Source organism: Columba livia, chromosome 13 (assembly GCF_036013475.1).
Source record: "Columba livia isolate bColLiv1 breed racing homer chromosome 13, bColLiv1.pat.W.v2, whole genome shotgun sequence".
In the NCBI taxonomy this organism is placed as follows: domain Eukaryota; kingdom Metazoa; phylum Chordata; class Aves; order Columbiformes; family Columbidae; genus Columba; species Columba livia.
In genome coordinates this window covers 19,768,617-19,793,695 of record NC_088614.1, presented here as the reverse complement: position 1 = coordinate 19,793,695, position 25,079 = coordinate 19,768,617, and the positions used below count along the sequence as shown (strand labels likewise).

Below are 25,079 nucleotides of genomic sequence, written 5' to 3'. Positions count from 1 at the left end.
CAAAATCAAGCAATAAAGGTACTATTAGGGCTTCTAAAACCAGGAAAGAGTTCCCAACAAAGAACTTTTGCATTTATAACTAAAGCTCTTTCTTTTCTCTGGAAGCCTGTAGCTGAGCCCATGTTAGGAAGGCAGTCAGGCTTTACAGGCAGGGTGGTGAAGAACAGTACCGTAAGGTTTTTAAATACTGGAGGAGAAGTCCCAGAAGAAAACGCCTACAAGGAGCAACATGGAAGAACAGCGGATGAGGGGGCACAGCACCAATGATTTATTAGTCCTTATTTAGGATAATCCGAAAACGCATTTACAGTTTCACACATTGTAAAGTCTGTTACCTTTCACCAATCAAGCCTTCCATTTTATCACAAGTTCTCCACATGCTATATATGCACACTTCACATGCCTCTTTTTCTTGTAATTACCTACCCATAAAGTACTATGATCCTGTGATATTTCATGTTATTTTCTCATGCATCACTACTTATGCAAGGAATAGCACTGAGGAAAAGTTGGAAATAGGAAATGCAAGGCTTTGTTTGGCTTGATGTCATTTGGTTTAATGCCAACAAAGAAACACCTCCAAATCACAGACACATCTGATGCAACACGAGTATTCCTATGTTCCAGTCTTCTAACATCATTACATAGAGCACATAAAGTACTTTTACCCGTATGTTTAGTATAACTTACTGGGAATATATTCAGCTCCTCTTTACTCAGTATTACTGACAAGCGTTATATTCAGGTAATTGATGTTTAAATGCAAAAGGATGAGAACACTATATCACCAGCAACAGAATTCACTATGGAGATACTACTACACTGAGAACAAGTGGATAGAATACGTAGCAGCAAATACAGAAGTGTTAACAAAAGGAACTCAAATACACAGTAAGAAAAGAAATGAAAACTTAATTGAAAGAAAAATATTTCATGATGTTGCTAAATCTTTCCAAATAGATTATGGCAGTGTATATGTTCACATTAAACCTCTTAAATTTTGCAAACATGCATGTTTTAAGATACCATACACTTAGTGTGCTTTAAATTTTAAATTCCAATTCTTTTACTGGCAAAAATAATGCATAATATATATTTGGTAGTGCCTGATAAAAGCGTTTGTATAGTTTGAGAGGAATGTCACATCCATCCTCTTTTGCGTATGCATCACATAATGGCCTGTTTTATATAGGACATAAGACCTTTTCAAAAAAGGCCTTGAATGAATAATGTACTACAGAGTTGTGTATGTCATTACATATAATAGAAGAGTCTCTTGCACTATGTATTAGTGAGGATAGATCTCCTCTGCAACTCTATCATCACATAAAACACCTTCCAAAATCATCATAGTCAGGTCAGACCAAGCATTTCCATTTTTCATAGCGCTGTTTTCAGTTTCCCTTCCTCTCATGTTAAGTATTGTCAAGAGGACTTCGGATACTGGTGCACACCATTTAGCAGAGAAAGTAAAGCACAGAACAGCAAATCATTTCAATCGCAGCTGTCCGCTGCTGCATCTTCCCAAGGATGCTAATTTGGATTGTGCAGTCTAGTTCACAATAGCATTTATTTCCCGTATATACCAAACTAAGGAACAAGCAAAGTGCAACACATTATTCCAGATGACTTCCACCATCTCAAACAGGGAAAAGGGATATATACTCATATCATTGGAAAGGAAAGGGGAGGGCATGAGTTTGTCTCCTTCGCAAAGCCTTAACACCTACAGCTTTCCAAGCCGATATTAAAACAACATTTCTATGCTGAAAACAAAAAATTTGCCCCTCCACTTACATTTCACTATTATGCCTATATCAAAAAGCTCCATTTTTTTCCATGGAACAGTGAACATTTATACAATCATTAAAAGCTCATCTTGCACCATATTTTTATCCTTCTCAGATTCAATACATTTTTATAATTGCATCGAGGATATTCTAACCCTGTTTTTAGTGCAACAATAAAATTTATGAACCATGACAAACGTATCATACCAAAGACCACCCGAAGAATAACAATGTGTATGTCAATAGAGGAAACCTGGGCTTCTGCTTCATAGAAATTTAGGATTTGGGGAGGGAGGATGAAGAATACTTGAGATAGTATTCCCTTGATAACCATGAAATGGTAACAAGATCACACTTCTTTTTTCAAAGCAAAATGAAACATGTGGTGTTGTAAAAGACAATTTTTACAAACAAGCTATGTAGACAAGTTTAGTTGTAATAAGATTTCAAATGTCAATAAAATCTAGTTCGTATGCAGATTTTACTGATTTCATCATCATGCTTTCTGCATAATAAATGTGATATCCAATCACATTACAGCTCCTGCTGGACAAGACCTATTTCCAAAACTATTCCCAATATTCCTATTTTCACCTGTGCAAATTTCTGCACGTCCCACACTCCTTCCCCACAGTTACTGATGGCCTAATCTGTTAGTCTGGTAGCAATAATATTCTCAGAAAGTAAATGGTTTTCAGTGAGAAAACTCTTAGAACCAGATCTTGCTTTCACACCATATTATTGATTAGGAACACATGTAAACATGCAGCCACTGAAGTATGTGCATGAACACTTCTAAAATTTAATACATTCTAATGAGGTTTAAACCAGGTATTTTCTAATTAAACGTGGTGTATATTTGAGAGTGTGTGTATATTTCCAGAGTTCCCTTGGTGTTTCACAATACAATGCCATATTCTACAAATAAATCACGAAAATGAGGGGATAGGGAAAATCCATTAAAGTTCCCAGATTATTCTAAGTCTACCTCACATATCCCTTTGTCTTCTCCAAATATGAAAAAAATAACTAAACAAACAGAAATATCCTGATGAGGTTCATGCAAAAGTACAGACAATCTAGCCAATATTTTTTTAAAGAGTTATTGTGGCAAAATGGATTGAAAAGGTATTGTAGCTACAAGAATACATAAATGAAATGCATCCCACTGGAAAAGCTTTTTTGCTCACATTGTCATTTACAGCTTCTGAATTAATAGACCAAGAAAGGCACCACAGGCACCAACAAAATACAGTAAAACCATTGGCAGCCAGTGGTGTCTCAAAGTTTAATTCCCCTGGGGAGAAAAGGACACTGCCTAATCTGTATTCAGTCCTGACATTGTCCACATCTGATATGGAACATTAGCTACTAACTCTCTCAATAGACTAGTGTCCTTCAGTTTATATTACTTTATGTTAATAGTAGAAAAATTACACACAACATCATTTATCATTGTTATACTGTAGTATACAACCCATAGCTTATTGTAATATATTTATTTACCCCTAAGAGGTACAGAAATTTAAATATGTATCTCTAAATCTATATAAATTTAAAGATAAACTCGCAGTGCCAGAACCAGTACAGTGCTGCAAAAGGGATATCCCCCTTAAAAATGTATTTTAATTATACAAAGAATCTAGCGAGAGATCACATTGCTTTAATATCAGAAAATCACATTATTTGTGTGCTAAATCCTACAGAATTAGTGCATAATGCAATGTTGCACCTTAATCATCATTTATCTTCTGATTTGTTTTCCAGTTCCACTACAGGCTCTGTTGCTCTATTTTCACATCCCCCTTCTCCCCACCCATCTGCCCTGTGTTATTTACCCCAAGTGCAGGTAGGCAAGCTCAGTACCCCTTTAAAGTTAAAAAAACGCCATTTGTGAAGCACAAAGAACTAGGATTTATTTTCTTCTGGATCACAGTCTACATTTCAATGCATCTGAATTTCCATTAGTCCCTTTACACGCACTCCTGGAGTCGGTGCCGTGTGCTGTTTGCCCGGGTTACTCAGAAAACAAAAACCGATAGAAATCTTCATTGTATGTATATTACTTTAAATTTAGTTTTTTACAGTTAAGATATCAAAAAGCCTATTAATGATGGATTTATTTTTCAGAAGGGGTCATTATGTACAGCCAACCAAACACGCTGAATTTCAAGTCATAATTCCTACATTAAATTGAGGATTTGTTTTTTCCCCCCTCCTTGGGACTGATTTTATTTCATTTCATACAGAAATGTTAATTTAAAGGTTCAATTAATGGAAAATGTAACACATTGCCACAAATAACTTTTTTTCAAAGAGTTAGTACCCTCCCTACTCTAAATTTTTGTCCTATTTCCCAGTTGAATTTGTGCAACTTCTGCATCCAGTCTTTGGATCTTATTCCCCAAAAACTTCCTGCATCGTGTTTCAGTGATGTAGAACAACTCATTAAAGCCTGACCAGATCTAGAACAATTGCTCCAGATTAAATAGAAGTGAGGCAGATTGACTGACAACACTAGAATGTCTTTGGCTGGTGAACAGCCTTTGGTTTTCCTACTGATCAATTAATATTTTTGCTAAACTGCACTGAAAACAAAAACAAGCAAACCCGTCATACACATTACTATTAAGAATACCATAGCCTGTCTACACAAATATTCCATGAGACATTTTCTCAGGTCAGATGGTGTCAGATGCTTCACTAAGCAAGAATACTCAAATATTTTCCAGGTACAAACTAAGTTCAGGTTCTGCCATCCTGTTGAATATTGCGGCATTTGTCACGACATGGTCAGCAGAGCGTCCTCGTGGCCAGGAGAGCAGGTTACCAAGGAACCTCTTTTGCCATAAAACACGAGAAGGATCAGATCCTCAAACAGTCAGAATTTCCATTTCACAGCAGTTTTTCCCAAGTAAGAACAGAGTGATAAATTCAATATTTGACTGTAGATTTTGTAGGGCAGCAAAAAAGGATGTATTCCACCCAGCAACATCTTTAATCTATTTTAGAGTGAAAAGACATGTTCAAACTTAAAATTGTTTTGATTTTTTTTTCTAGGTAAAAAATAACTTAAGTCACACTTGGATAATGTTTGTTCACAAAAAAAATGTAATTTAAACAAGACAAAGAGGAGAGTTTGAACATAATTGTTATTGGAATTGCACTAGCGTGTATTCACAAACATGATCAACTTTCTACCGGTGGTGGTCATTTATTACTTGTACTGCAACCATTACAATGCGAAAAACAAAATAAAAAACCACCCACCCAAAACCACCCACCTACCCTTTATCGGGACAAAATATGAGGCAGAACGGGTCAGTTTATACTTTGGGGGTACAGCGAACAGCCGGCAGCCAGCCAGCCCGGCAGATCAACGTTCTCGCTTGCTCATTCATTAAGGTCATCTCCTGACCCGCCTGCCGCGATGGAAAAGGCAACAGCTGCTTCCAGTATCAGTGGTAAGAATGATGGAGGCGAATTAATCCACAGATGGAGACCAGCACCTGAAGGGACCAGGCTGGTGAGCAACACCAGCCTCTGCCCGAGAAACACACTGAGATGTTACCATATGGAGCGCTGACAGAGGGGAAGGGAAAATCCTACACATCCCACAAAAGCTTAAGTATCGTGTTATTGATAAGGATAACAAAAAGACTGTCTGCCTAGCCTGTTCTGATTTAGAATTCATAAGCTACCAAATTAGTGAAGATGCTGTCTTAATTAAGAGAAACTAGGTGATTAAATCACCAAACTACGTGGAACGATTCCACCCAAATAAAACAGTGTAAAATAAGATCGCAAGGGAACAGAACTCGGAGATGCAAAAGACCCATTAAAATCTGAATCAATTTCCCCCCCCGCACGATATATTTTTCAGACTGAAGATGCATCAGCTGTTGAGCTGATACGACACTTCACGTTAGTCAAAAGGCTGAAAAGCTGCAATCATGTTTTATTAAAATAACTACACGTACTGGGCTGGGCTGAAGGAAAGTACCAGAGTGCCAGAAAACAAGAACAATTCATTTAATGTCTCTCAACTCTTACACGAAGCTCTTGCAGTTCAGAGACCCGAATATAACCGTGCATCTTTATTAGAATGTATTCCCTACACACAGCTTCAGGGTCTTTTTGGAATAACAGATGGGAAGAAACAGAGAAATGCTGAAAAACAAAGCTCAAACATATGACAAAGATGGAGAACTGGATGGAAAATATCTGGAGATCACTGGCCAGTTCTGTCTCTCCCTTATGAACCATAAAACTCACTAAAATAAGGAACACGAATGTTCCCGGTTAGGAACCCTGTGTCCCGCAGCACCGAGGGCTGCGTACGCTGCTATTGCACGAGAGCAAACAAGAAATGCCACTTTACCACCCAATCTGACAATTCTCACTCTGACAGCAGGTTACGGTACGTCTCGGGTCCTCTCCGGCCATTACACCACAGCAAGAAACTCCAGATTAAATGAAACGGACAGGTACAATTACTCACTCCTGAGAACAGGTATTTGTGTAGGTGCCACGCTACCCGCGCTCCCGCCTCATGTCCTTCATCCCGCTTTATTCGGCATAAGCAAGCGTAAGCCTGTAACAAGCGTGTTCATGTTGCAGAACAAATCAGAGGTTTTCCTTGATTTTTGCTCCCTGAAGTGTGCCCCCAGGGTACCAGCTCCGGGATCAGCAGATTAAGAACTGTGTGTACGCTTCTACTTCTAAGGCTTTTTTTACTGTTTACATTAAAACCCACATTTTAAAGTAGTTTTAGAACTGAGATGTCAATAGATCTCTAAACTGAGACTCGGCGAAGCAAGATTTCAGCCCATTCAGGCAGCCTTAAATGAGGAGGAAAGGTTTACCTACTTAAATGTACTTCCACATTTCAATAGGTTAAAAAAGCTCCACTCCAAAATGAAATTTTGCAGGTCATTTACTGATTATGATTAAATCACTTCCATTTATTATCAAATGGAAAATAAGCCACCGTACTCTACATGGGAGATAATCTTAACTGCTTAGCAATTTATTCAAATACTCAGAAGTTAAAATAATTTTGGGGCTGTTCACTCATTAATAAGGGCAGATGGATGGCAGTTTGAGGTATTATTTGAATATCTTTGAAATATAATTCCTAGTTTATATGGGTCAGAAAGCTTTCCCTGTTTACATATTCAAAACTGTTCAGTATGAAGAAAGATGTATTTCAAGATGGGATTCTGTGAGGAGTTTCAATTTTGGGGGTAAATACAAATACACGGATTTTTTTCCTGCCCTATCTTCTTCATAAAGTGTACGCATATTCCACTAGTGGCAAACAAATAACAGCCAAGGCAGCGGAAGGCAGCTGTTCTACAAAGACAGGTGAACATCGGTAATATGCCGTGACCTTTTTCTAGGAGCACCTTTATCAACTGTTTCCAAGGGTTGTGTAAAATCCCTGTTCTTCAGTCCCAACTGGGAAACCAAGTCCTTCCCCCTCTTCTCATACAACAGGTGCTTGAGAGGGGCACTTGGGCACTGCAAAGTATTTTGCCCTTGTTAGGTGATGCCAGTTTGTATAACAGTGCCTTGCTGACAAAAAGGCAGCATCCTATCATAATTTCAGAGCATCTCCTCTATTGGATGGGGGCAGGGAGGTGATCCTTAAGTACACCAACCATGTCTATTTAATTAGGTCATTAATCTCCATCCTTCAGAGCTCTTGAGATCCCTTTTTTCAAACACCATACGCTTAAGTTATAGAAAAAAAAGTTGTCCTCAGGTCTGAAACCAGTAAAGTTCTTTTACCATTCCTAGAAGAATAATCTGCATATTTACCTATCACTGTAATTTTTCCATGCATATATTTTCTGCTCCTGGAGTCCAAGAAGGAGTCACAGAGCTCCCTCCCCACACCCCGGCGAGCAGATCTGTTCTCATCCATAATGATGTAAATCCAGAGCAACTTATTTACATCAGTGGAGTCACCCAGAGGTCACAGAGAACTCTTGGATTCCTCTGCTTCATCCTTTTGCTTTATCCATTACTTACGTCACTTTAAAAAACAACAGGTGCTGTAAACTGGAGTGCATGCAGCAGTTTCCAAAATGATTTGCAGTTTGAAACATGGCTCTAGAAAAACTCTGCACAAAATCTGTGCTGCAAAAACTTACACTGACTCATGGAAAGTCAAATGCCTTCTAATCAGATTAGGAGACTGAGAAGGAGCATCCAATTTTCTAAATTTAAGATATATAACACAGATCATTGAATTTTATCCAGTTTATTCTGTATTCAGAGCAATCACTCACATATGACTAAGGCATGCTTTCCAGAAACAGGCTTGAAACATTCATAATTGTTCTCTTTTACAATACTATCACTGCTGTATACGACTCTAAATTAATGTGAACAGAGAATTGGAAACTAAAGTCAGCTGCAAATCCCACAAAGCTTTAGAGAGTTCAGAACTCCAGGTAGCGAAGCTGATTTGTGCCCTGTAACAAGGACAGTGTGTACAAACACCACACCACGTGCACAGAAACCCCTCTGCAAACCTGAAGCTTGGGTGGGGTATTGAAAAGCAAAAGGAAACGTGGCTCAAGAAAGGAAACATGATTTTCCCACAGTGAAATAAAAATGCTTTAAAAAAATGAAGTTATTTGCAAAAAGTGGATAAAATAACAGCTTTCTGTCTAATCCTATTGTAGTATGAGCTATCACCTCACCAGAACATAAATATTTCTGTGGTACCCATATTATCTGTAATTATTTGTCCTGGTGAATTATTAATATGCACTTACCAAAGGATTTCTGGGCAGGGGGGGAAGAGGAAAGCTTCCCTAAGAAGGAGGTGGCAACAAAACTAAGTTAATAAATCATTCAGATCTTCACTCTGCCAGCAGGTTACAACCAGCATTTGCAAGAATTCTACCTATTTAAAGGCTGAATGTTTGTTCCTTTTGCTTTTTCCTGCAAAGCAGAGCCTTCCTTCCAGACACCTGCATTGAAAAGTTTTTGCCTGACCTATGGATTAATCAGAATTTAAATACTGCATTATTTCAACAGGCACTTCTAATATCTGTTTTTCCTGCCATGAAATGTAATTAGGAAAAATTAATTTACCAGGGGACCTCTGAAGCTTTACCTTGTTCCCCACTCTAATTTGCACTGGGAGACATTCAAACGTAATTCCCTTCTCTTCCAAGTATTTCAGGGCTGTATCCTCTAGACTGCCTCGGAGCGGAAAACGTCACCCGCTATTTGGAGTGTTCACAAATGTGACATTTTTCCAGTAAAACTGCACTGTGGCAGTCGGCTTCAATAGGTTTATCACTGATAATGAAAACAACTGGAAATACACTGAACATCTTGCTTCATGACTTAAATCCATCCTTAACCGTATTAGAGGTACAAGCCAGTGCTCCAGGACAGACGATCTCCCTGTGAGTCTCTGATGGACCTTCAGTGTTTGTAAATACAGCTGGTACCCAGAGTTGTCAGGCGGGATAATAAACAAGGAACACCTCAGTTCACATCCTCCGCATCAGTTCCACGCTATGTTCATAACCTATTGTCATCCTGTCCTTTTTCAACACTGATTTTGATTGGGAGGCCACATAATAATATTCAGCTGCAGGGCAATATTTTCATATTCAACTTCAAAAAGCGTTTTGCAGCCTGCATTCAAGAGCTTTGTGGGCCTTCGGAAATTCCTGTTACACAGGGTAGCTGGGACAGAAATGAAGAAACAAATAGAATCATCTGTGTGGTAAACGCAGCCCAATTGGGAACTGGGTTTCGAGGATTTTCACTTGGAAACAAAGGCCAGGGCAGATTACAGGGATGAATTACACAAGTATGTTCTATTTAACTCAACAGTGTCAGGCATATAACGTGCCCTTTATATCTATAGTTTATTTTAACACATATCAAGAAGACAGAAAATTAGTGATCAATGTAGAAGGGAGCATGAGGTTTCATTATAAATTAATGTAGGAAGACTTGGATTTAAATGATGAAATGAACATGAATCTTAAAAATTGTCTGTCTTTATGAAACAGATGAAAATTATTACAGTATATAACTTTTTGGTGACATTTTACTGCAAAGGGCATATTGTTACAAAATTCAGCAATGATGTAGCTAACAGAAATACTGCAGGTACAGATAAGGTTATTTATGTAACATGATAAAACATGAAACATGGATGTACTTGAGTCGTGGGGTTGCAGAGTGGGAAAAATATCTTGCCCTGCTCTGAAGTGAATCCTGCTAAATCAAGGAGCAACACAGATGGGACTTGTTTTCTCTCTCACGTCAACATGAATGATAATTCATTACTTATATATAACAACTCTCTTTTGGAGGAAACAGAAAACCATAGTCATAAGCTCTATTCTATCCAAACACCTCACAAAGATCTTCTGTACTGATGCAGTTCAAGGAGCTTCCATCAAAACTAATACTTTTAGGAGCAGAAACTAATATTGCTCAGCTATGAACACCTTCTACCGGCTAACTAGAAAGCAAAAACCCCAGAGGTGATATCTTGGCTCTGTTGCATCCAGACGAGTTTTGCTGCGGACATGGTAAGCCAGGTTTTCACCCAGTACACATGTAAAACACTGAAAGTGATCTAAATTATTTTTCCCTGGAAATAATCATAAAGTCTAATAAATTCAGTTTAGTACATTAAGATTTACTGTTTACTATATTATTTATTTATATACTTTTTATTATTTACTAAAAAAAGCTACTTTCCTATTAAAACACTTATTGCTTACGTAGTAACTGAACACAACCCAAGTAAGTGGATTAACTCCACTGCCACAGAATATACTGGAAGAAGCTCAAGATTAGAAAACACAGGATAATTTTTCTTTCCTCCTACCAAAGGATTTATTTAATCGTTTACTCATTTATTGGTATGTGAGAAGTCAGCCCTCTTTGGACAGGATAATTGTGGATGGGAAGCTTCTGTGAAGTTACAGGTTTATATCAAAACAAAGTTGTTCACATCTTAATTTAACTACTGACTCAGGTATAAATCATCACGAGTTTCCTCAGCCTTTCAAATTATTATCTGTAAAACAAATTTTAAACCCAAAGTGTAAGGAAAGCAACAGCTGAGTTGGTAGAAGAGGGGTGAATTTGCCCTTTATCTTATCACACAAAGACACTGCTATTTGGGACCTCAGCTTTCCCAAAGTGTATCAGCTGTTAAAACCCCACACTGATACAGCAGAAAAGTTTATGAGGTCAGAAAATGTTCACCTACCACAAACCACAAAGAGAAGCTCTTGGTGTTAGGAGCAGAAAGAGACTTTCCATGCAGACCACAAGCTTGACCAGCACACAACTGTCCCTGGCAGGGAGGGACATGCCGGCTGTCTGCAAGCCAAAAGGTCTTGCTCAAGTAAACCCAACAAATGCTCCAAGAAAGCTCAGTGTCTCCACTAAACTGCTAGAGAAGAGGAGCCAAAGAAATACAGGCACATTAGTGAAAACCAGCTGATTGGAGTTACTGGAGATTGCAGTGCTTTTCTTTTAAAAGGTTCTTCATCCTTCCTGACCTAGAGTGCTAACACTCTACTTTCATCAGAGTTAGCTAGTAGGTTTGTAGGGGTTGTATCAGCCAATCTGCAAATCATTCCATCAAAGGAAAAGCCAGAAGTATAGAAAAGACCAGAAAAAAAACACATCCAATGTTCCCCACTGTTCCAATAAATCCAAACTGTCCTCTTACAGGCAATGGGACAGAAGTCTGTCTGGGGTACATTTCTAAGCAACAACCACCAGCCATTTCATTTACACCGCGCTCTCGGTTGATGCTTCTCCCAACCAGCAGTGCTGGCCTGACCATGTTCTCTCTCCAGCTCAAGTACTTCCAGAAACAAAAAGCATCTGGTTTTCTAGTGCTGCTGGTGGCCTGGTTTTCTACTTCTGGTTTGGCCGCATATGGTCGGGTAAAACCGTATGTTTCTTTTTTCAACACTGCTTATAACAATGAATCTTCTCTTTAAGTGTTTCCATTCTCAGCATTAATTATATCCAGAGACTAATACCTGTAACCTAATGAGCACCTATATCTACTTATACTTTCTGGTAGACCCACTGCAATCAATGAAGCTTCTCCAATTTACGTGGCTGAGAAGTAAGCAGAGTCCTTTCATCCCCAACCACGACCTGTTAGAGCAGGTGAACCTAAGTCACTGCTTTTCAATCTTATACAGCTGTTTTCTGTACTGCCATAAAACTCCAAACTTTAACACTGCTATAGAATTTCTAATTATTTCTTTGGTGTTATCGTCTTGGACCTTGGAAAGAGATGTTCTAGAGGCCCCGTTGTGAGGGGCTTCTCAGGTGAAAAGCAGCCATTATGCTGCTGAGTCCATGAGCAGATTGACTTGCTTTTCTTCTTCCTTTTTTATTCTTTGTTTATGTTTTTAATTTGCTGAAAAACTGTTTAAGGGAGAAAAAACAAACTTCCCCCCATCCCAATGGTAGGAACGTTTGCTTTTTTTGGCAACACTAATATTTATTCCTTACTTAATAGGAATTCTCCCCCGTGTTAGAATGTTGCTTTTACAGCTCAAAGTTCTAAACGTGAAGTGTTTTATCAGTGTTCTGTTTCCCCCCTCTCTATGCAACTTCAGAGCAGTCAGGAAAAAGCAAATATTAAACCAAAAATTACTGTCTTTGAGTGTCTGTGAAAATTTATGTACTAAAAAGCAGCTGTAAAAATTTTAATGTTTAAATTAATGTTTTATGTTTACAATAAAAACTCTCCAACCATGAAGGGCTTTTAAAAGCTACGTGCTAAATACGAGCCGAACCAAAGCAAACACTAACACTGCTGTGAAGCCCAACCTTCAGCACCTGACACGGCAAATGAGACTTTTCTGTAGACTTCATACGTTTCCATGTCTTGCTCTAAAAAAACCAAAAACCAAACAAAACGAGATAAAAGAACCCCCCAAAAACCAAAACAAACTACCCAACAAACACAAACCAAACCCAACAAACACCGAACTAGGCATGTCAAAGCTACAAAACCAGCTGGTTAGAATAGGAAGGCAAAAAACTTGTAATTTCTTAATAACAGGTTTTTCTGCAGTTCTGCATGTATTTGTGATGGTCTGGTTTACTCTTTTATTTGAATGGTGTTCTAAATAAAACAGCTTCTCCTCCATTTCTGCCAGCTGTAAGCACTCGGTCCTCCAATAAATGCTGAAACTAATGAATAGGTTTAAAAGAGCCCATTATGCACCAGCTAGTGCAGACTGAGGAGATGAAATGTTGCCAAATCATACTCCTTTTAAAATCAATAGGAATTCTTGTTATTGGATTCAATAGGAGTATAATTAGTTTCCAAACTCACATGCTTTCTTGACAATGTGGGTTTCTTTACCTTTTCCATTCCCGTTTCCCTCTCAGCTATGGAGAAGTCTCATTGTTCCCAAGTGCTCTCAGTTCAAAGAGAATTTTAGCCTTTTCTCCCCTGAAATACTCATTTCACAGGCTAGAGACAGCGAACTCTTAGCACAAGTAACCTCAATTACCTAGACTAAAATTTGGCTGTAAGTTACAACACGAGCACAGCCCATTCCCCAGCAGGCGTCTAAAGCCCCAATACACCCCGTTCCCTGGGCTGGACCAGCACCACCCCGCATTGTGGTTCCGATGTGCAGCTCTCACTGCAGGGAGACTAAACCCAAATGTGCTTAGGCTAACCCAAATATAAATCTGTCCTACAACCTGAAGTCATTTTCAAAACCCCTGTCACAGTAATTACAAGACGATACAATAACCTCCCCTTGAAAGGTCAACATAAGGAGGACCCAGCATTTAACACATCTTCATGTTGGACTCCAAATCAGCCACTGGGGAGTCTTGAGTCCACCCCCATTAATCTCTTATAAACAGTGTACTGAACAATAACAAAAATAAAGCCACATCATTACGAGTTATCTTTCTCTTTTTTTTTCTCTACACAGACTTACGATGGTTCATAAGCCAAATCATACACAAATAGTTTTAACTCTTATCCACAGTGCTACCTTGATAAATTGTCAACCTTTACTTTGTTCCAAAAGAAGGGATGCAAGTGCACTTTTTAAACTGTTTCTTGGGTAGGGGTAGTTAGAAAAATGACTAGGAAGCACTTAAATTGGTGAATGTCCTTTTTTTCTACTTCTCTAGAAACAGGAAAAACCAAACAAACCAACCAACCAACCAAGCAAGAAACCAGACCAAACCAAAACACTCAAAACAACCAAAACAATCTTTTCCTCATCTTCTCATATTTCTCAGTATTTCTCATGTCAACTACATTTTTAAAGTACACATAACTCAAAAACAATCAAGATCATCAGAGAGTAAAAGCATTTAGAATTATCATTAACAGCATACTCTTAATTATATATGGAGCTTACAAAAGAGTTCAATATTGCTGTCTCCCACTATGAACAAGGAAAAAGATCGATGTTGGAGATGAATTTATTGTTCAAATCACCAGTTCACCAGTTCAATTCACACTGGTAGCAAGTCTGGAATAAAAGTACAATTAACCTATTTCTCAGTGTTTCTTAGGAAGGAAGCACCGATTAGTCCAACCTACAGACCAGATGACCCCCAGTATTCCCAGTGACGTCCTGTACACAGCTCCTAAGGGTTCCCAAGACTGAGGATGACTTCCATGGCATTTCATTCTTCTACCTCTACTTTTTATTCCCAGGACACACCAAGGAGGAGCCCTTGGCAATGCTACCGTGGTCACTGGCATTTCTGACAAGTCAGAGCAGAGAGCATATGGATGCATTTTGGCATTCCTCCTGGAAACACTAAAGAGAGGCTCTAGTTGAAGCAGTATATAGGAAATGTGAAAGAAAATTCTGAACAATCGGTCAAATTTTCTCTCTACAGGCACATTTTAAATTGTAATATTTACATAAGCCAAGTAGATACAATCCAGACCCTGCTGCTGGGGAAAGCTTGCACTAGATTGTTCTTGATATACAAAAGATTTGCTGGAGCTCCTTTCTCTTTCTGCTTCTATCTACAGTGTTTGAGTTGGCTCTAAGAGGGGGACACTTTGCCCTTACGTTGTTCACTGCTCTAATCTGTTATCCTCAAGAGCGGGAGGGCACCAGATCTCTGTGCCAGTTACTCTCCCAAATCTCTAATTAATGTTGACAGTAAAATATTAGCCACAGCATTAACTAACAGATAAGAGAGAGTAACCCTGAGACTTGCACATCCCAATCAAGTGGGTTTCATTAAAAAGGGACTTGTTACCAATAATACCAGACAATTACAACATTTTCTTGAACTAGCACTAAAATAAAAATGGCTCACTTGTATTTGTATTGCTATAAATAGTGATAATTTGTTTCTCTTCCCTCTATTTCCTTCCCTCCCACCATTCTTCAATCGGACATAAAACCTTTTTCTGCTATGGGAGGAGGGAGAGGAAAAAAAATAACAACAAAACAAACAAAAAAACCTAAAAAACAACACAAAACAAAACAAAAAACCCAAACAAACAACCAAACAAAAACCCCAACAGCAAAACAAACACCAAAAGCTCAACAACTCTGTATTTAGGCCAAGTCACTCTGCAACATCACAGCATATGGTTCCAAATCCAGCCGTACCCACCAGCTCCCCCAGGCAGCAGCATGGCCTACGCTCCCTTCAGCCCCACAATCACCCCAAAAATTGTACCTGTGAGAGGGAAACCCTGTGGCCAAAAATGAATTAAAGCTTGGTTCTTCCCATAGCTTCCAAACGACTGGTTTTATTTCAGGTACCCGCATTGCAGTGCATGGCCTCAGTATATTTACACTACTATATATATTAATACCTGATCCAACAATCATCTTGCAAATGTAGCACAGTCATTTTAGGGATAATAAGGGAGAACGCTGTTTTGCAGCAATGCAATGTTATAAAGCTTCCTTGCTCTAAGAACTTCTTTGCAACGAAATTAATGGGTTTAGCTTGTGATAACCTGGTAGGATGTACACATTGTGCCAAAGATAACATGGATCAAAACCATGCAACCATCTTTCACCAGAGTCCCAAGCTCAGAGCAAGTCCCAGTCACACATCATCACCATCGCAAGCTTTGGGTAGGCTCAGAGAAACAAAATGCCTCCCAGGACACTTGACCATTACCAGAACTTCCAGTTGTTTGCTGTTTCCTCCGTAACTCACCAGTCTCCTCACCCACAGTCTGCTGTTGGTCTGTTTTTTATGGCAAACACAGCATCTTAGTCTAAATTTTAAAGAAATATTTATCCACACGAAGGCAGTTTCACCCTGTACCGCTTTTACAATGTCGTTTATCTTTGTGCTACATGAGGATTTGCTGTGAAATGGTATTTGGAATGACTTGTGAATCAGTGCCAAAAGTGGTCGCACCAACCCTATTGCACAGCTTTGCAGAGCAGTAATCATGGGGTATTTCTGACACTGGGAGCAATTGGTACGGAAGGGCAGTAAAAAAGAGATAAGTCTGTTCTCTCCTCACTTAATCCCTTCTGTTCAAGCAGTCTTAAAAATCAGAATAAAATACGAACTAAGATAATAGATGCCCTTAATGAGGCCTCTGTTACTCTACTAGAGTATCTCTGAAAAAGTAGAATGTATAGATGCTGTTTCAGCAACTAAGACAATAGAATCACGAGAAGAGAAGAGAAGAGAAGAGAAGAAGAGAAGAGAAGAGAAGAGAAGAGAAGAGAAGAGAAGAGAAGAGAAGAGAAGAGAAGAGAAGAGAAGAGAAGAGAAGAGAAGAGAAGAGAAGAGAAGAGAAGAGAAGAGAAGAGAAGAGAAGAGAAGAGAAGAGAAGAGAAGAGAAGAGAAGAGAAGAGAAGAGAAGAGAAGAGAAGAGAAGAGAAGAGAAGAGTTTGTGATTCTTCGGGGCAGAAGGTTGTCATCAGACAGGAAGGAATAGTTGGTGTGCTTGGAGGCAATGATATGAGTTGCAGAATACTAAGATCTCATCTGTCTCCACTTCTCAGTGTATTGCTCTTGATACCAAAGCCCACTTAAAACCCCTTAAAACAAGAGGTAAATAGATAAATCACTCTGTAACTGGGTAGATCAAAAACATGCAAAGGCAATTTTCACTTTATGAGAAAACCTGCATTAAAGAGATTTTAACGCAGAAAAGTACACCCCTCGTTTAAGGAAAACATCACCACTCCACCTGATAATTGCACTTAGCTCTTCTTTAAATGTATAAATGCAAAATACTAAATAAGTTTCATTTGGAAAACAAATCTGATTAAAAAGCGCAAAATTGATCTTACTTTTAATTCTACGAACCCAAACAAATAAATAAATGAATCCCTCTAAGACTCTAAAGATATGTCCAAATCCTATTAGGTCCTTTTAGACTCAAAAATCTTCATATTTATAGCATTTTGACAGCTGTATATGATCCACAGAACATTTACAGCAACTGCCATTGTACACAGCTACAAAGTGGCGTTTCTGATTATCCTGGTCTAAATGGCATTTGAACACTCGAAATACTACCTGAGCACTATTAACCTTCATCTCACATTTTTCATGAGATTATGCATAAATGCAACTTTGCAAGGTACGAAATCTTGCATATGTCAGCAAACATTATTTGGTATTTCCTTATTGCTCTAGGAAAAAGATCCAGCAACAACTGGTCTTAATGTAAGAAGTAAAGCTTTATACTCAATATTTCCTGAGAATGTAATATTAACTCTAAATTAGTTTTACGAATCTTCTTTAAAATAGATGTTTATTGTACTCAAAATAATTATTTACTGTAACTGAGATGAAACTACTACAAACTGTTTTGCAATGCGTCTGGTAAAACTTCACACACTAATTCCTGACTAAAATGAATAATTAAAATGTACAGTTTTTTGGTAGAGCATCACCTTTAAATACCATTAAACTTCTGTGTGTACCTTTGTATGGTCAGACCTCATTTTGATCCACGGCTCAATCTGAACCAGCCTCAGCCGCCTCTCTTTATAAGCAGGTTATTTGTAAATATTGCATATGTTCCTACGTTCCTCTAAAACAAGATATGGTGACATATGATATGATACGATTGATATATGATATGATATGATTATGATATGATATGATATGATGATATGATAGACTCCTTTCAAAATTCAATACAGAGTGCAATGATTTTTAGTTCAAAATTGCGATCAACAATTATAACTTATTTAAATAACACAAAAGAGGAGAGTCTCAAAAGAATTGTATGCATGTCACACCTACATTGACAAAAGAAGCATGTTTTTAATCTTCTTACATCACAAATCATAGGAGGTCTGTAGCACTTCAGTGCAGCAGGAGAGAAAAGGGGGAAGTTATACATCTTCAGGTACTAACAATTTAAAATTAAGACAAGAACAAATATTGTTACTAAAAGCAAAAGACAGTGGGGAAAGCAACTCGGCTTGTGGAATAACAATATTGTTAAATAGAAATGGTTGTTTTCTGAACAGAGTCATTTTCTAAAATGTACAGTAAAGCTTTTATATGTAAATTACCCAAACTCAGAAACCTTTCACTTCAAATTGAATTGAGAATAGCTTGAAGTGCAATACTTTAGTGAAAACGTGCTTAAAATGAACAAAATCAAGAACAACTAAGGTCCACACAAACTGCAAACAAAATCCGTGTAAATAAATACTTGACTGATGTACTGCTAACAAAAAAGGATAAAAAAGTGGCTTCAAATATATTTAGATAGCCTCTTAATACATGCATTTTTTCAGTTTTCCATAGGTACTCATTATATTTGTTAAACTAATTGTATTGCCACTATGTAACACCAAAGATTCAAACTGTAACAATGTAACTATATTATACAAATCATCAGTTTCTCATATTTAAAAGCTTCATTTGCTAACATACTACAACAGCACAATTTCCCCTTAGCATTTGAGCTAAAATTCATGATTCCATCGCTGTATTTTTAACTTATCAACATCCTTTAAAAATAATCCGATCATACACAATGGCTGAACTTGAATAACTATTCTGTTCTTAACTTTAAAAGGACTTACTGAATGTTGCCTGAGACGTTTATTAAAAGCTAATTCTATGTTTTTAAAAGGTGTTTGTTTTAGAAGTTGATGGTATTTTGTTTCATTTCCATTTCTTGTGAGCAAGGCGGGTACAGCAGCCCCAGTGCCACCATGAGAGCCTCGTGTGTGTGTTCAAGCAGCAACCCTGTGCAGCCCCATCCCTTCGCTCCAGAATCCTTCTATGCCTACTTCCTAAAATTCACAGGTGCCTTTAAGGCCTCTGATGCTTGATTCGGAGTTGACGTGATGGCTCAAAGTCTTTCAGATTCAGTAGCACCCCAAATCAGCAGGAAAATCTAGCAGCCTAGGTGCAAGATCTACTTGCCTGCGTTTGCCACAAAGATTGACAATAATTAAAAGCCCCAACCAAAAAAACAACCTAGTGATGTTCCCTCAGTTATCAAAGAAAATCACTCACCTGGGGTGAATGAATGAGCAGAATTCTGAAAGATGGTATGATTGTAATCATAAGCCAGAAACTAAAATGTTGCTATGCCCCTTGCTAACTGATATTTCAACTATTAACACTGAACTCTATCTAACTTATTTGAATGCTTTTACACTGTCTCTTCCTCTCTATTGCTAAATGTGTGTATGATACCATGAAGGAGACATAGGCATATTGCAAAGGTTATATTTTAAGATTATATGGGATGTATGCATTGGACTTTTTAAATCTTTCTCGCTCTACTTCAGAAAAGGAATCAGGAATCCGTGTGGTTTTGCTGCACAGTATCTTTTGGTGAAAGCAGATGGATATTTTTAGCATGAAAAACAACTTATGAATTTTTGAACATTTATTAAAAGCCATACTGCGTAACACTTCAGGAAATATAACCCATCAGAAATCTTCTCGTGTTTATATCTAAAAAATTCATCTTTTTCCCCTCCTGAGTAAAATGATATATCTAATGACAGGAGACTTAAACACTAAAAGCACTTTCATTATTTTCAATCATTCTAGTATATGTTTGTGTATTTCACTTCGGTGGCGAACACACAGTCCAACTTGCTAATAAAACAACTTTGAGCTCACATTTAGCTTGATTGTTTAAGATATTATGGTCAAAGTTTTCCTACCAACAGGACTATAACTGATGTACAAGGCATGTGCAACTGGACCGTGGCTGCTTGGCCATTCATAGGGAAGGACAAGAACAGAATGGACTCCGTTCCTGTGAATAAAGCATCTTTTGCTCAACATATACATAGGAATTTACAAACAGGAATGAGGCTTCACTGTTGATCTTTTCCTGTTACAAAAGCAAAACCTTTTATGAGCCGCCTTTCCCTTTAGTGGTGGTTGACACCGTGGAGGCAGGAATGTACCCGGATTCTTCAGTTCCTTCTGAACAAACGCTGTATCTATTTTATTGCCTAAAAGAAATGGCATCCTGGTTTACATTCATTCTACAGGACTTTCTCAGGCTTGCCCTGGAAAGCCTTTTGGAATTGCAGAAATGTTCAGCATATAGATACTCCAGATCGTTTGTTGTGACATTCCAGAGAAAGAAGGCAAAATTAAGCAAGTTGATTAAAAAAAAAATTAGGAAGCAGAAGCAATTACAACTAAAATGTTTACAAATTGCACCTAGGAGGAGAGTGACATAAATAACGCTGACTAATGTTAACTCCTCTTTCCTATCATTCTAACACTAATGTGCCAGGGCTTATTGTAACTGCTGTTATTAGTGAAGAATTGAGTAGGTTGACTCATGAAGCAGGGCCTCAGTGTGCTAACGGCTCAACAAACACTCACCAAAAAGGGTGAATGCTCCTGAACATTCCCAAATGTAGTTGTTCCCCATGTCTTTTCTGTTCTTCCTATGATCTGAATATACACACATTTAAAATACAAATGTATTTATAAGAATTATAGCATCTCCGTAACTTTCTCCATCAGAAAAAGGGATTAGATAACAAATATAGAGGATGTGAAAAACATGTTAATTCCGTCTGTTTATCAGTGATACCTCTAGTAATACAAGAGAAGTATTTAGGATACCTAAGCAGAACAAAAAAAGGTGTGTTTTTTTTTCCTGAAAATAACCTAAACAAAACCGTCATGAAAAACGTGAGCAAGTCAATAAGCAGCATCAGTGCAGTCATTTCACTACACAGATTAAAAGACCCAAAAGAGGGGCAATGCCGCCGTTCACCTGTGACACAGCCAGGGGGGCCCAGCGCCCATCACTACACACATAAAAGTGACGAGCGAGTTGTTGTAATGAAGAGCAGAGGTATACAGCCTTTATCAGATGAGAGGGGATTTGTCAGAGATTAATAGAATTCCATTGTAATATCCATATCTCACAAAGGCATACTCTGACAGGGTCCAATTACTTTCAACAAGCTGGGCCTGCTACACGGACCCTCTGAACCGGAATGGCCCTCCAATCTGTATGCTTTCGTTCAGACAGATAACACCAACGTGTTTCTCTCTGTGATCACTGCCTAACTTAAATGAGTTAATCTCGTTTTCCAGATGAATTGTTATTTTGTCTCCCGCAGGCTGTGATTACCGGATAAAAGTATTGTGTTAACAGGAGGGCCAGGGTCTTTTCAGTGGCGGATTCCACATTCAGATAACCAGCCAGAGAGGCCTTTTTCTTCCTTGCTTGCTTGCCGTTTTCTTTTTCTAATGTGAAGTAAAAGAGTGGCACTAACAGGAGAAAACCGTGAAACGACACACAGATAAACCTTCCCAAATAATTATGTAACTTCATAAGAGGTCAGAGGGGCAGTTTATCTTCATATTTCAAAAGAGCGTCCCAGTGAACCAATCACATTTACAGCCTACCTCTACATATTTTAAGATGTTATTTGCCTTTCAGTTCATGCCTGCCCTTTCTTTCTCTAATGGCCTTTGTTTCTTATGCCCTTATAATGCGTTTGAGAAGTTCACGAGGGAGACTATCAGAATACAAATATTTGGAAGCACTGAAATACATCTGGGCTGTATCAGAAAACAGGAAGAAGAAAACAAGCCCATGATTTCACAAACAGTTCTCTTAAACTGATGAAGCAAGAGCCATATGGCGACAGTTATAGTCTACAGCACATTTTTCTGAGATAATGTATTTTCTCAATGACAGCAGTGAGGTTCTTCATTTCCTTTTCTCAATAAAATGTTAAAGAAAAAAAGCCCCACTCTAACGTTAATTCTTCAAAACAACACCTTTGGGGGGTTAACGCAGGAGAAGCACAGACACAAACAGCCAGTCATGCCTTGACCACCAGGAAAATCCCTTGAGGCTCAAGAATGACTCACATGTAGACCCCATCCGGGCAGATTCAAACCCAGGAACAGCAGCAGAACCGCACTGACTTGGTCGAGTCTGTGTTTCATGCATTTTCATCTGTAGAGAATGAATCTATTATGTTATTTTTAGTATCTAGTGCCAAAAGGCAAATAAAATCTGATCTCTGAATGCAGTAGATTTCTCCAGTGCTCTCCCAGTGTCTAGATTCAAGTTACTCATGAGGTTGGTTCTGTCAACAATTCGGAAACAAGATGCAACATCCGACCGTTGGCAATGCACCAAATGCCGCCCATGAAATGCAGTTGATAAGCTGATGGAAGTTTCTCCATGGAAAGCCACAACTTTTTACTGCACAAAGCCAATGTCTTCAACAAGACTTGTGCGTGATGTGCACTGGAAGCACATGGCAGCTGCAGCCCACCCCGCGGGGCCGGCTGTGGCAGAGCAGACCCTGCACGGCCTGGGCTCCCGGCTCTGCAGAGCTGGGGACGTGGTGAAGCACATCACGGGCTCCCTATCGTGCCTGTGCCTGCATTTGGACGTGGTGAAGCACATCACAGCCTCCCTATCACGCCTGTGCCCACATTTGGACGTAGTGAAGCACATCATGGCCTCCCTATCGTGCCTGTGCCTGCATTTGGACGTGGTGAAGCACATCATGGCCTCCCTATCGCACCTGTGCCCGCATTTGGACGTAGTGAAGCACATCACAGCCTCCCTATCGCGTCTGTGCCCGCATTTGGACGTAGTGAAGCACATCATGGCCTCCCTATTGCGTCTGTGCCCGCATTTGGACGTGGTGAAGCACATCATGGCCTCCCTATCATGCCTGTGCCCACATTTGGATGTATTGAAGCACACCACAGCCTCCCTATAGCGCCTGTGCCCACATTTCCTTCCGCAGGAAAGGAGAGGCTGTGACTGACAAGAAAAGCAAATCTGAGGAATATCAGTATCTACACAAATATTTGGGCTCCGTCTTTCTTATGCAAAGAATAGCTGACATCAGCAGATATGAAAATCATTCACAGGTAGCGAGGTAAATTAATGAAAAGATAACACGTTTTGGAATTTCTATATTATGGAGTTCAAATATTTCCGTATCTGATAATGAAGTGAAAAGTCTGTGCAGCTGGAACTACAGTCATCACGTCACTAACCTCCATTTTGATCGTGTTGGCGGTATTCTCATTTCTGGCCAGAGGCAGCAAGTTCAACCTCTATATTGGGAACTACACTCTTAATCTATCATTTAAAGATCCCTGGTATTTTTCAAAATGGGTAGATGGTAATCTAATGGTTCACATTCTGTCACGAAAAACAAGTTTTAGGATTATGCATTACATACAACAGAATGCAAAATGTCTAGCATAAACAAACAGTCAATCATAAGGTACTTGTGGGGAAAAAGCAAAGAAAAAATCTAAATACTTAGGCTGTAAAACCAATGTTGTAGTAAAAGCACCTTCACTCAAGCAGGTGGATAGGAGTCTCCCTCAGCTGTATAAGGAATTGCATTGTTTGCTGGGCTATGAAAAGACATTCCAGCCTTCTCCACCCAGTACTGCATTTTATTCTGCTTAGCATGAGACAAGTGATGCAGCTAGGAGAGTGAGAAGTGCTCCTATGCATCCTCATAAACAAGATAAGCAGAATTATTTCCTAAATTACCAACATCCACACCTACGACAAATCACCGAGAGGAGCAGGGGACGCTGTGGGCACAAACACATGTGCTTTTAGCAGCTTTTATCAATGCTGCTGCTGTAGGAGCAGGAGGTTGGTGTGACTTTCAAGTTACGGGTTGACTTTGCCTTGCCTTTGGCTGAACAAACAAGGAACAGTATTTTTCTGCCTTTTTTTTTTTACAAGTGTTTTGACTGCATTGCTTGTCTCGACTTAGTCTTGGAAAGGGGAGGCTTCAGCAGAGACCTCGGAGGCCATAGGTTCCCTGAGGTATATCCTCAGTAGGAGGATTCGCGCTCCCCCCCACCCTCGGCTTTTCTTGCTTAATTGACAGATCAGATGTGGGAATAATTATAAATAAACATCAGGCAGTGTCATTTAGAGACTGGTCACTTCGACTAACCCGTGATGAGTCTATACACAGCCACACAAGGGATTAAGCTCCCAGCACAGCCATAACCAGGGCTGCTCATATCCTGGCTCCATTTATTTGCGCAGGACACAGCCCTGACATTGTGCTTGTTATAGGGAAATTCAGAGTTACCAGTGAATAGTCCTGGTTCAGAGCTCAATGGAAGCACATACTGGTCCTCCCCACAATAACAGTCTTTTCCCACACAAAGGCATCCCTGGTATAGCAGAAATTATGCTAGTGGGAAGTGATGTGAATTGGTAACAAAGAAGCTTGATCAGTCTGACGGAGACAGACAGACAGATACAGACACAAATTAAATCTCAGATGCAAATTCATTTCTCATTCATTTTTCTGTACACTGGTGCCACAAAACACTTTTAAAAAGTTGCATTGAAGGTAGCAGCTGGAAATTCTATTGTTTCAAGAGCTGAAAATGTTCTCTGTGGTAAATTTTTAAATGCCTGGACTTTTCCTTTTGTTCCTTTTTAAAAATAGTGCATCAAAACGCATGCAGAGCAGACCCATGAATTGCTACATGGTTTTATTTTTGAAATTCTCAGTCTCTTTTATGCAGTGGTCTTATAAAATTGATGAAATGGACAGCTTTCTTTCTAAGCCAGCTTACACCTCTCCTTTTTTGAAAGCTTCCTAAACATGCGAGCACTCCATAAAAAAGTAACTGGTGCATGCAGAAGCAATGCAGCTCACAAATGAAGCAGTATAATGTCAATGGTTTGAAATTGTTCAGTCTCAGTTGTTTTCCAAGTCAATGCACTGGCAGTCTTGCCTGAATGCAACGAGTCAATAGAGGGAAAATAAATAGAGCATTTCCAGAATTCACCCA

The 25,079-nt window shown here is 38.9% G+C and overlaps 1 protein-coding gene across 4 annotated transcripts in view; it reads right to left on the bottom strand.

The window, feature by feature from the left end:
* Positions 1-25,079, bottom strand: part of WWOX (WW domain containing oxidoreductase) — a 471,250-nt gene that overhangs the window by 207,787 nt on the left and 238,384 nt on the right. Inside the window, exon 9 of one of the 4 annotated variants that reach the window (XM_065028520.1) lies at positions 1-25,079. This exon is cut by the window's left edge and continues 94,023 nt beyond it; it is cut by the window's right edge and continues 16,004 nt beyond it. The exons of the other annotated variants lie outside the window; for them this stretch is intronic. The gene's annotated coding sequence lies outside the window, so the exon portion shown is untranslated. 4 annotated transcript variants of the gene reach the window in all.